This window comes from Staurois parvus, unplaced genomic scaffold (genome assembly GCF_062004578.1).
Source record: "Staurois parvus isolate SC_StPar_1 unplaced genomic scaffold, SC_StPar_1.0 ptg002828l, whole genome shotgun sequence".
Taxonomy (NCBI): Eukaryota; Metazoa; Chordata; class Amphibia; order Anura; family Ranidae; genus Staurois; species Staurois parvus.
In genome coordinates this window covers 34,107-44,756 of record NW_028320624.1, presented here as the reverse complement: position 1 = coordinate 44,756, position 10,650 = coordinate 34,107, and the positions used below count along the sequence as shown (strand labels likewise).

Here is a 10,650-nt window from a genome sequence, read left to right as displayed (position 1 = left end):
AAGCCAGAGATGTGGGAAATGAACCTTTAATTGCCATTGTACCCTGTGTGTGTCCCCTTGTGGGTCCCTACCAAGGCCAAACCTTTCAGGAGGAGGAGACTTCTGATCCAGGGGCGGAGACTTCTGATCCGGGCCATTTGGGGGATTTCTGGTATCATTAGGATTTAAAAAGGAGCCGAACAACTACGTCATAATAAATGGCGTCCTATCATCACTATCCTTCAATAAAGACAGTTTTCCGGCATGATCGGTCAGATTTTCAATATCAATGCTGAAATTTCACCATTTCTGCCAGGAGAAGGAGACTTTTGAGCACATTTTAAAACTGACGTGAAAATAAATGGAGAGTCAACAGAGAAAACAGCTTTGCATACAGTACATGTTTTCTTTATTTTTGTTACTCCAGTCTATAAACGGCTCGGCCCACCCTACACCGATCTCCATAGGTTGGATGATGCTACAGAGGTCCACCACCAATGGTTTCTTGTACCTCCTATGGGTTCCATTGGGGAGAAGTCTTTGTTGTGTTCTCGGGTCTGTGTACCTGGTGTGGGGTGAAGTGAATCAAGAACAGGAGGACAGAGAAGAGGGGGGATCAGCATCACCTTCTGGAATGTGGTGGGATGTGGAATCTTCATCATCGACCAGGAAGCAAGGTGAGTATGCAGGGAATGCAAGAAGCTTGGCTTGACCCATCCATATTGTGCTGATGTTGTGGCTCCTTCTTACCACCTGCTTTCAGATCCTTCAGATGGGGACGTAAGGCTGTGGTCACCTAAAGGGAAGTCAAAGTATTACTTAGGATGGAATTTCATTTTGGAAAATATTTGAGGCCTCGTGTACACCGCAAACGTGAGCTTAGGAGCTTTTGGAGGTTTTTTTTGGCAAAGCCTCTGAACTCAACTCAATGAAAACCAATGGGCACTTATTCATCTCAACGGAAAATACTCTGGCCAATCAAATGAATGAACGTCCAATCGCTAAACGCGGTACCGCGTTTACTCATGTTTTTGGCGAGCTTAGCGTGTTTCTGCTGCCAGGAGAGCTAAACGTCTAGAGGATTTCATGTGTACATGAGGCCAGGGGCGGACTGACAACTCATGGTTCCCCCGGGCAATAGGGGATCGTGGGGCCCCTGTCTCCTTGCCGACACTCAAAAAAAGCCTATAAAAGGTACAAGGGGCATTTCATTAGGACCCTACTGACCCCGTGCCTTCGGGCAGTGCCCGAGGGCTTGAATGGTCAGTCCGGCCCTGCATGACGCCCAGTGACAAGGTCATTGGTTACCCCTTCCCCAGCAGATGATCCATGCCAGGGTAGACAGATTGGACCACATCCTTGTTATACTCCAGTATCCATTGTCACAAAGTGAGTGCATTATATTTTTGCTATTAAATCGTTTTTAATAAACTACACTTAGAAGGTGGCGCCCTCTCTCACTCTTTCATTCTCATTGTTGGCATTTACAGGACTACCCAAGTTCCTTCATCTGAGAGGAGCAGCAGTTCTAAAGTGGTTTCTTTGACCACAGTTGGACTTTAACCACTTCCAGTCCGGACACTTTCACCCCCCTTCCAGTCCGGACGCTTTCCCCCCTTCCAGTCCGGACACTTTCACCCCCCTTCTAGTCCGGACACTTTCCCCCCTTCCAGTCCGGACACTTTCCCCCCTTCCAGTCCGGACACTTTCCCCCCTGCCATTCCGGACACTTTCACCCCTTCCAGTCCGGACACTTTCACCCCCTTCCAGTCCGGACGCTTTCCCCCCCTTCCAGTCCGGACGCTTTCCCCCCTTCCAGTCCGGACACTTTCACCCCCCTTCTAGTCCGGACACTTTCCCCCCTTCCAGTCCGGACACTTTCCCCCCTTCCAGTCCGGACACTTTCCCCCCTGCCATTCCGGACACTTTCCCCCCTGCCATTCCGGACACTTTCACCCCTTCCAGTCCGGACACTTTCACCCCCTTCCAGTCCGGACGCTTTCCCCCCCTTCCAGTCCGGACGCTTTCCCCCCCTTCCAGTCCAGACACTTTCACCCCACTTCCAGTCCGGACACTTTCCCCCCTGCTAGTCCGGACACTTTCACCCCCTTCCTGTCCGGACACTTTCCCCCCCTTCCAGTCCGGACGCTTTCACCCCACTTCCAGTCCGGACGCTTTCACCCCCTTCCAGTCCGGACGCTTTCACCCCCTTCCAGTCCGGACACTTTCCCCCCCTTCCAGTCCGGACACTTTCCCCCCCTTCCAGTCCGGACACTTTCCCCCCTTCCAGTCCGGACACTTTCCCCCCCTTCCAGTCTGGACACTTTCACCCCCCTTCTAGTCCGGACACTTTCCCCCCTTCCAGTCCGGACACTTTCCCCCCCTTCCAGTCTGGACACTTTCACCCCCCTTCTAGTCCGGACACTTTCCCCCCTTCCAGTCCGGACACTTTCCCCCCCTTCTAGTCCGGACACTTTCCCACCTTCCAGTCCGGACACTTTCCCCCCTTCCAGTCCGGACACTTTCCCCCCCTTCCAGTCCGGACACTTTCACCCCCTTCCAGACCGGACGCTTTCACTCCCTTCCAGTCCGGACACTTTCACCCCCCTTCCAGTCCGGACACTTTCACTACTACAAGTCCGGACACTTTCACCCCCTTCCTGTCCGGACACTTTCCCCCCCTTCCAGTCCGGACACTTTCACCCCCTTCCAGTCCGGACACTTTCACCCCCCTTCCAGTCCGGACACTTTCCCCCCTGCCAGTCCGGACACTTTCACCCCCTTCCAGTCAGGACGCTTTCACCCCCTTCCAGTCCGGACACTTTCCCCCCCTTCCAGTCCGGACACTTTCACCCCCTTCCAGTCCAGACACTTTCCCCCCCTTCCAGTCCAGACACTTTCCCCCCTTCCAGTCCGGACACTTTCCCCCCTTCCAGTCCGGACAATTTCACCCCCTTCCAGTCCGGACACTTTCACTCCCTTCCAGTCCGGACACTTTCCTCCCCTTCCAGTCCGGACACTTCCCCCCCCCTTCCAGTCCGGACACTTTCCCCCCCTTCCAGTCCGGACGCTTTCCCCCCCTTCCAGTCCGGACACTTTCACCCCCCTTCTAGTCCGGACACTTTCCCCCCTTCCAGTCCGGACACTTTCCCCCCTGCCAGTCCGGACACTTTCCCCCCTTCCAGTCCGGACACTTTCACCCCCTTCCAGTCCTTACGCTTTCCCCCCCTTCCAGTCCGGACGCTTTCCCCCCCTTCCAGTCCAGACACTTTCACCCCACTTCCAGTCCGGACACTTTCACCCCTTTCCAGTCCGGACACTTTCACCCCCTTCCAGTCCGGACACTTTCACCCCCCTTCCAGTCCGGACACTTTCCCCCCTTCCAGTCCAGACACTTTCACCCCCCTTCCAGCCCGGACACTTTCACCCCCCTTCCAGCCCGGACACTTTCACCCCCCTTCCAGTCCGGACACATTCACCCCCTTCCAGTCCGGACACTTTCACTCCCTTCCAGTCCGGACACTTTCACCCCCCTTCAAGTCCAGACACTTTCACCCCACTTCCAGTCCGGACACTTTCCCCCCTTCCTGTCCGGACACTTTCCCCCCCTTCCAGTCCGGACACTTTCACCCCACTTCCAGTCCGGACACTTTCCCCCCTGCCAGTCCGGACGCTTTCACCCCCTTCCAGTCCGGACGCTTTCACCCCCTTCCAGTCCGGACACTTTCCCCCCCTTCCAGTCCGGACACTTCCCCCCCTTCCAGTCCGGACACTTTCCCCCCCTTCCAGTCCGGACACTTCCCCCCCCTTCCAGTCCGGACACTTTCCCCCCCTTCCAGTCTGGACACTTTCACCCCCCTTCTAGTCCGGACACTTTCCCCCCTTCCAGTCCGGACACTTTCCCCCCCTTCCAGTCTGGACACTTTCACCCCCCTTCTAGTCCGGACACTTTCCCACCTTCCAGTCCGGACACTTTCCCCCCTTCCAGTCTGGACACTTTCACCCCCTTCCAGTCCGGACACTTTCACTCCCTTCCAGTCCGGAAACTTTCCTCCCCTTCCAGTCCGGACACTTCCCCCCCCCCCTTCCAGTCCGGACACTTTCCCCCCCTTCCAGTCCGGACACTTTCACCCCCTTCCAGTCCGGACGCTTTCACTCCCTTCCAGTCCGGACACTTTCACTCCCTTCCAGTCCGGACACTTTCCCCCCCTTCCTGTCTGGACACTTTCACCCCCTTCCAGTCCGGACGCTGTTGAAATGCGTTTTTATTAAAAAATATATGAATAATATTTTTAAAAATACATTTCAAATATACTGCATGTCTTTAAAAATACAAATCTACATTTTTGGAATGCATTTACAGATATATATAAAAATATATGTCAAAATGACTTTTTTAAATGTTAAAAAAAATCTGAAGAATATATTTTAAAAAATATATATTTTTAAAAATATTTTTGATATTTTTTGTATGTTATAAAAAATGCATTTCAACATACAGTATATATATATATATATATATATATATATATATATATATATATATTTTTTTTTTAAATATATTGAATACGGCCAAAATTGTAGTATTTCAAATATATTTTTCTTCTATGTGGGGGTAGCTGGCCGCTTTCATATTTTATAATTCAAAATATATTTCAATACACACACATATATGTACTGAATGTTGAAATGCGATTTTTAATATATTTCAAAATAGATGAAAACTATTTTTAAAAATATATTTTTTTTAAATATATTCTTCAGATTTTTTTTTGACATATAAAAAAGTCATTTTAACATATATTTTTACATATATTTGTAAACGCATTCCAAAAATGTAGATTTGTATTTTTAAAGACATACAGTGTATTTGAAATGTATTTTTTAAAATATTGTTCATATATTTTTTAATAAAAACGCATTTCAACATACAATATATATATATCCTAGATTGTAAGCTCCCAGGGTCAGGGCCCTCCTATCCCTCTTGTATTGAACTGTATTGTCTCCTATTATATTGTAAAGTGCTGAGCAAACTGTTGGCGCCATAAATCCTGTATAATAATAATAATTATATATATATATATATATATTTAAATATATTTTGAAATATATTGAATATGGCCAAAATTATAGTATTTGAGAAGAATATTTTTAAAATATATTTTTCTTCCATGTGGGCATCTTTTATATGTGATCACAAAATTGAGTAATACATTCTGTTTATGTGCTCTAAAGTTAACTTTTGACTATTTTTGCTGAAATTTTGCATTTCCTAAACTTTTGTGCTAACACCGTGCGAAACAAAAAAAAAAAATGGAACTGCCACTATTTTATTCTCCAGGGTCTCCAGGTCTTCTGTGTGCAAAAAAATGCAAAAAAAAAGGCTCTGGCAGGGTCAAATTTACAATTCTACAATCCAATACTACCTTGTTCACAGACTAGAGACCTTCTGTACATCGACTTCTGCGCCAGAAATTCAGGAACTGAAGCTCCTCCCCAACTGTCACCTGAAGAGGTGTCCCCATTGGAAGATTTCTGGTTCTGGTGACACCTAGAGAATTTGTGATTTCCTGCCACCTTCATCCCCAGTGGAGACACAGACAGCAATATAAACCTGACGGGTTCTAGTCCTTCTCTATATATTTTAGTGTGCCCCCTCCGACACTGAATGGATCGGCCTGGCGGGAACTTACTTTGCTGGGTACAGAGCTTGTTCCCAAATCTTGGGGGTCCTGGGGAATCGGCGCCGCCTGAGATGCCGCCAAGAGACAGAAGATGAGGAGATAGGCAGCCCAGTTGGCCATTGTGTTCTGTCCGGTGTGGCACGCCGCGGCCGATAGTCTCTCCTGGTCGATAAATGCAGAGTAAGCCGGCTCCCCGCAGATAAAGGTCTCGGTTTAGTTACCAGACGGGGGCGGGGCAGAGATTCAGCAAATATTGGCTCATATAATCCATTGTGCAATCATTAACCCCTGAGGAACCGTAGCCGTGTGTGTCATATAGAGCTGAATATGTCTCCATCACCCCCCCCCATCATTGGGGATTACTCACCACTCTCGGGGTGTCATGGGACATTCACTGAAACTAATGGTGTCACCCCGGGGTCAGTACGGGGAGGCTGATGTACAACGAGATGGAAACTCCGGGAGAAGCAAATATTCTCTAATTACAACAAGCATTCGTCTGTTTCTTTTTTCCTTTTCGTCCTTCTATGTCTTGTTTGTTTATTCTTTTTCTTCATCTTTTTTCTTCTTATTTCATCTTCTTCCTTTCCTCTTTCTTCTTCCTTCTTTTTCTTTCTTCTTCTTCTTTCTTCTCCTTCTTCTTTTTCTTCTGCTTTCTTCTTCTTCTTCTTTCTTCTTCCTCTTCTTCTGCTTTCTTTCTCTTCTTCTGCTTTCTTCTTCTTCTTCTACTTTCTTCTTCTTCTGCTCTCTTCTTTTTTGTCTTCTTTCTTATTCTTCTTCTTCTTCTTCTTCTGCTTTCTTCTTTTTGTTCTTCCTTCTTCTTCTTTTTGCTTCTTCTTCTTCATCTTCTTCTTCCTCTTCTTCTGCTTTCTTCCTCTTCTTCTGCTTTCTTCTTCTTTCTTCTTCTTTCTTCTGCTTTCTTCTTTTTCTTCTTCTTTCTTCTTCTTCTTCTGCTTTCTTCTTTTTCTTCTTCTTTCTGCTTCTTCTTCTTCTTCCTCTTCTTCTTTATCTGCTTTCTTCTTCTTCTGTTTTCTTCTTCCTCTTCTTCAGCTTTCTTCCTCTTCTTCTTCTTCTTCTTCTGCTTCTGCTTTCCTTTTCCTCTTCTTCTGCTTCTGCTTTCCTTTTCCTCTTCTTCTTCTTCTGCTTTCTTCTTCTTTTTCTTCTTCTGCTTTCCTCTTCTGCTTCTTCTGCTTTCTTCTTCTACTTCTGCTTCTGCTTTCTTCTTCTTCTTCTTCTTCTTCTTCTGCTTTCCTCTTCTTCTTCTTCTTCTTCTTCCTCTTCTACTTCTTCTTCTGCTTTCCTCTTCTTCTTCTCCTTCTCCTTCTTCTTCTTCTTCTTCTTCCTCTTCTTCTTCTTCTTCTTCTTCCTTCTTCTTCTTCTTCTTCTTCCTTCTTCTTCTACTTCTTCTTCTCCTGCTTCTTCTTCCTTCTTCTTCCTTCTATGTCTTGTTTGTTAAGTGTTCTTGCATGGCGACCACTTCCTGTTATCTCACATATATATTCTTATTATTATAGCCAAATTTACCCCCCTAACTCCTCCCAGTTTTTACACTACATAGACAGTAATATACGGAAACGTGCGGATTGTTCCCGATTGGTGTGCTATTACTTTGTGGAACGTTTTGCAAAATAGTTCACAAAATATCGGCGTTTTTGTGGTGAAATTGGTCCCATAGGAATGAATGGCGGAATGTTCAAAACTAGAGTGGGAGCTGAAAAATCAGGACATGATTTCTAAACTGCCATCACTCCCTCATTTTCAAGCCCACCTACACATATCTTATATCAAAACGTTCAGCTATCCCGGCTGCCACTAAAAATGTCCACGGCTAAGCCATAGTCCTGATAGTTTTCACAATATGACTATTTGTTTGCAACTCACGCTGCCCATTGACATTCATTGAAACTCCACTCTAGCCACCTCAAATTTGAAGGGCAATTTCTAAACTGCGACTGTGCCTTCATTTTTAATATTTCAGAGACATACTATGCATCAAAATGTAGGTCTGGGTCTTGTGATTCTCACAATATAAAGCTCTTCGGTTTAGGATTTATAATTTTAAAATAAAACTGTTTGAACCTGGCAACCGCCAGTGAAGTGAGCAAGTTGGAGCAGTTTGTTTTTAACCGCTCTACTCTGCCCTTGCTGTATAGTGAGTTGCCATAGGAACCCAGGTGTGTGAGCAGGCAGCTGAGTGACAAGCCACTCCACCCAGTTACTCCGCCCACTCCAGTTGTAGACCACTGGTGGAGGCAAGAACACTTCACACAATTTCCCCACAAATTGTAGCTTTTCTAGTTCTTTTTCTTTGTTCTGTCCCCACATGAAGGCGAATGAAGGTATAACTGATAATGGCTGTGTAACTTCCTACCTTCGTATCCAAGCAGTGGAGCAGACCGGACCGGCAGATGTTCAGGTTAGACGGATCTAAACGTATACACAGGAATGAAATCAGCGTGGGTTTATTTGGTCCAAAATACAGCGACAAACAGTGATACAATACTGTAAGGTAGTAGAGGTATTCATGCTGTCCTGTTATAATCTTTCCTGAGGCTAACTGCTGGTCAAAAACTGATGCCTTCACAAGCCCAGGGTATTGAATGTCCTGTCACACAGCTATACAGCAGATAAAATGGCTGCAGGAAGTGACCAGAACCAAGGCTTGCCTAAAACCACGCCCAGCAGAGAAAACACTTACTAGCTATAACAAAGGCATGCAGCATGCAAATTCTGGCCAGCAGATGGCAGCAACAGATCAAGACATAGAAACAACATGGTGAAATAAGAATTGGTAATACAATGCACAGTTAAATAACAAATATGAGGAGAACAGCACACTCCCCGTCTGAAATTCCATAAGGGATTTCACTATGACGAATGTCCATAAAATATAAAACAACCTGTAACAAAGAACATGTTAGAATGCAATAAACATAACAATATAGTAGATTCCGAGTTGGAATAGAGAAGAACCACAAAGTTCAAGTTCAGTAGAGTTCACCCAGCAGGAATGTTCTCAATGGGTAGTATCAAAATGAGTTCATTAATTGGCCTTGCGAATATTTTAAGCTCACCCTTTCTGAAGATCTTCAACTCCACTTTACGAACCTTGCCATCCTTGCTAGGAAGAACCTTTGTAATTAGTCCCATAGGCCAGTCAATCCGTACGGTATGTTGCTCCTTCATTAACACGAGGTCACCTTCTTTTAGGTTTGGTTTGTGGTGTTGCCACTTTCTTCTTCCTTGAAGAATATTGAGATACTCCTTTCGCCACCTGTTCCAGAAGTAATCAGCTAGGTATTGTACACGTTTCCAGTGTTTTTGGTAGATATTCGCATGAGTAAATTCTCCACTAGGTAATAGCGTAATCTCAGTTTTTTGGGTAAGTAGGATAGCTGGAGTCAGTACGGCTGGTGTTTCAGGATCCATAGATACTGGCACGAGGGGTCTAGAATTGATGATAGCTGAAACTTCAGCGAGAAGGGTGACTAGAGTCTCATGTGTGAGTCTTGAAGAGTTTACATCCATCAACATAGAATTCAAGATGTTGCGTGAGATGCCGATCATTCTCTCCCAGGAGCCCCCCATGTGGGAACTATGAGGAGGATTGAAAATCCAGGTGCAACCCTTTTCCGCCAAGTGATCTTGAATGGATTTGGTGTCTATGTTCAGTTCTCTACAGGCTCCAATGAAGTTGCTTCCACGGTCAGACCTCAACTGTTTCACTGGTCCTCTGATTGCAAAGAACCGTCTTAAGGCATTAATAAGGCTGGATGTGTCCATGGATTCTATGACCTCTAAGTGAACGGCTCGCACACTCATGCAAGTAAATAGTACAGCCCAACGCTTACTGTTTGCGTGACCGCCACGGGTCCTGCGTGCGGACACCATCCATGGCCCGAAGACGTCTAGGCCAACGTAGGTGAAAGGCGGCTCTGTACATAGTCTGTCCGCAGGCAAATCAGCCATTTGTTGGTGTAGTTGTTTTCCTCTAGCTTTGCGACAGTGAACACAGTCATGCAGTACTTGGGCCACACGTCTTTTCATACCTATAATCCAAAGGCCAGCAGACCGTAACTTGCCCTCAGTGATTTGCCTGCCCTGGTGTTCAGTCTTTTTGTGGTAGTGTCGGATCAGCAAGACGGTGATATGGTGTTTGCTGGGAATGATAAGAGGATTTTGTTCTGCAACTCTTAGGTGGGCTTGATTCAAACGACCACCAACTCTGAGCAAGCCAAAACTGTCAATAACTGGATTTAAGTTGGCAAGAGGGCTTTTTATTGGAACCTGCTGTTTGTTGTATAAGCACTTCCATTCTACATTGAATTCCTCTTGTTGGACGTGACGTATTATGAGGGACTCACTATGAGAGATGTTCTCCGCAGAGAAGGGTTTATGGCAGACGTGCCAACCATGACAATCCTTATCTTTGTGAGTATTGTGATAACATTTCGCAATGTGCACTAACCTTGCGATAGTCCTGACGAGTCTCATCCAACTGGAGAAACGTTCAAAGCGCTGGCTACCGAGGCTGGAGATTTGCTTTGTTCCAGTGACCAATACACTGACTTCAGCGCGGATTTCTGGATCATTATCCGGATCCTGGATGCTGAAAACTTCCTGTACACAATCGTCCGCCTGTTTTAGCAGAAACTCCGGACCTGTAAGCCAAGTAGAGTTAGTAAAGGAACCTACAGACATAGGTCTAGTGGCATGATCTGCTGGATTAAGTTCGGATGGTACATAGTACCATTGTTCAGGTTTGGAGGACCTCCTGATTCTCTCTATGCGGTTACTGACGTAAACATAAAATCGTCTCGTCTGATTGTAGATGTAACCTAATACGACCTTACTGTCCGTGTAATACTGAACTTCATCTATGTTGACACCTAGTTCTTCTTGTATGAAGTCTGCAATCTCCCCTGCTAATACAGTCCCACAGAGTTCAAGTCTGGGAATAGTATGATCAGGCTTGGGGGCTAAC

At 46.0% G+C, this 10,650-nt stretch overlaps 1 long non-coding RNA gene across 1 annotated transcript; it reads right to left on the bottom strand.

Moving 5' to 3' along the window:
* Window positions 1-371: 371 nt before the first annotated feature.
* On the bottom strand, window positions 372-6,122 carry LOC149429069 (uncharacterized). Its single transcript, XR_016310615.1, has 2 exons — window positions 5,676-6,122; window positions 372-775 (listed from the first exon to the last, which is right to left on the bottom strand). It is a non-coding gene; the product is annotated as an uncharacterized LOC149429069 (long non-coding RNA).
* Between the last annotated feature and the right edge of the window lie 4,528 nt (window positions 6,123-10,650).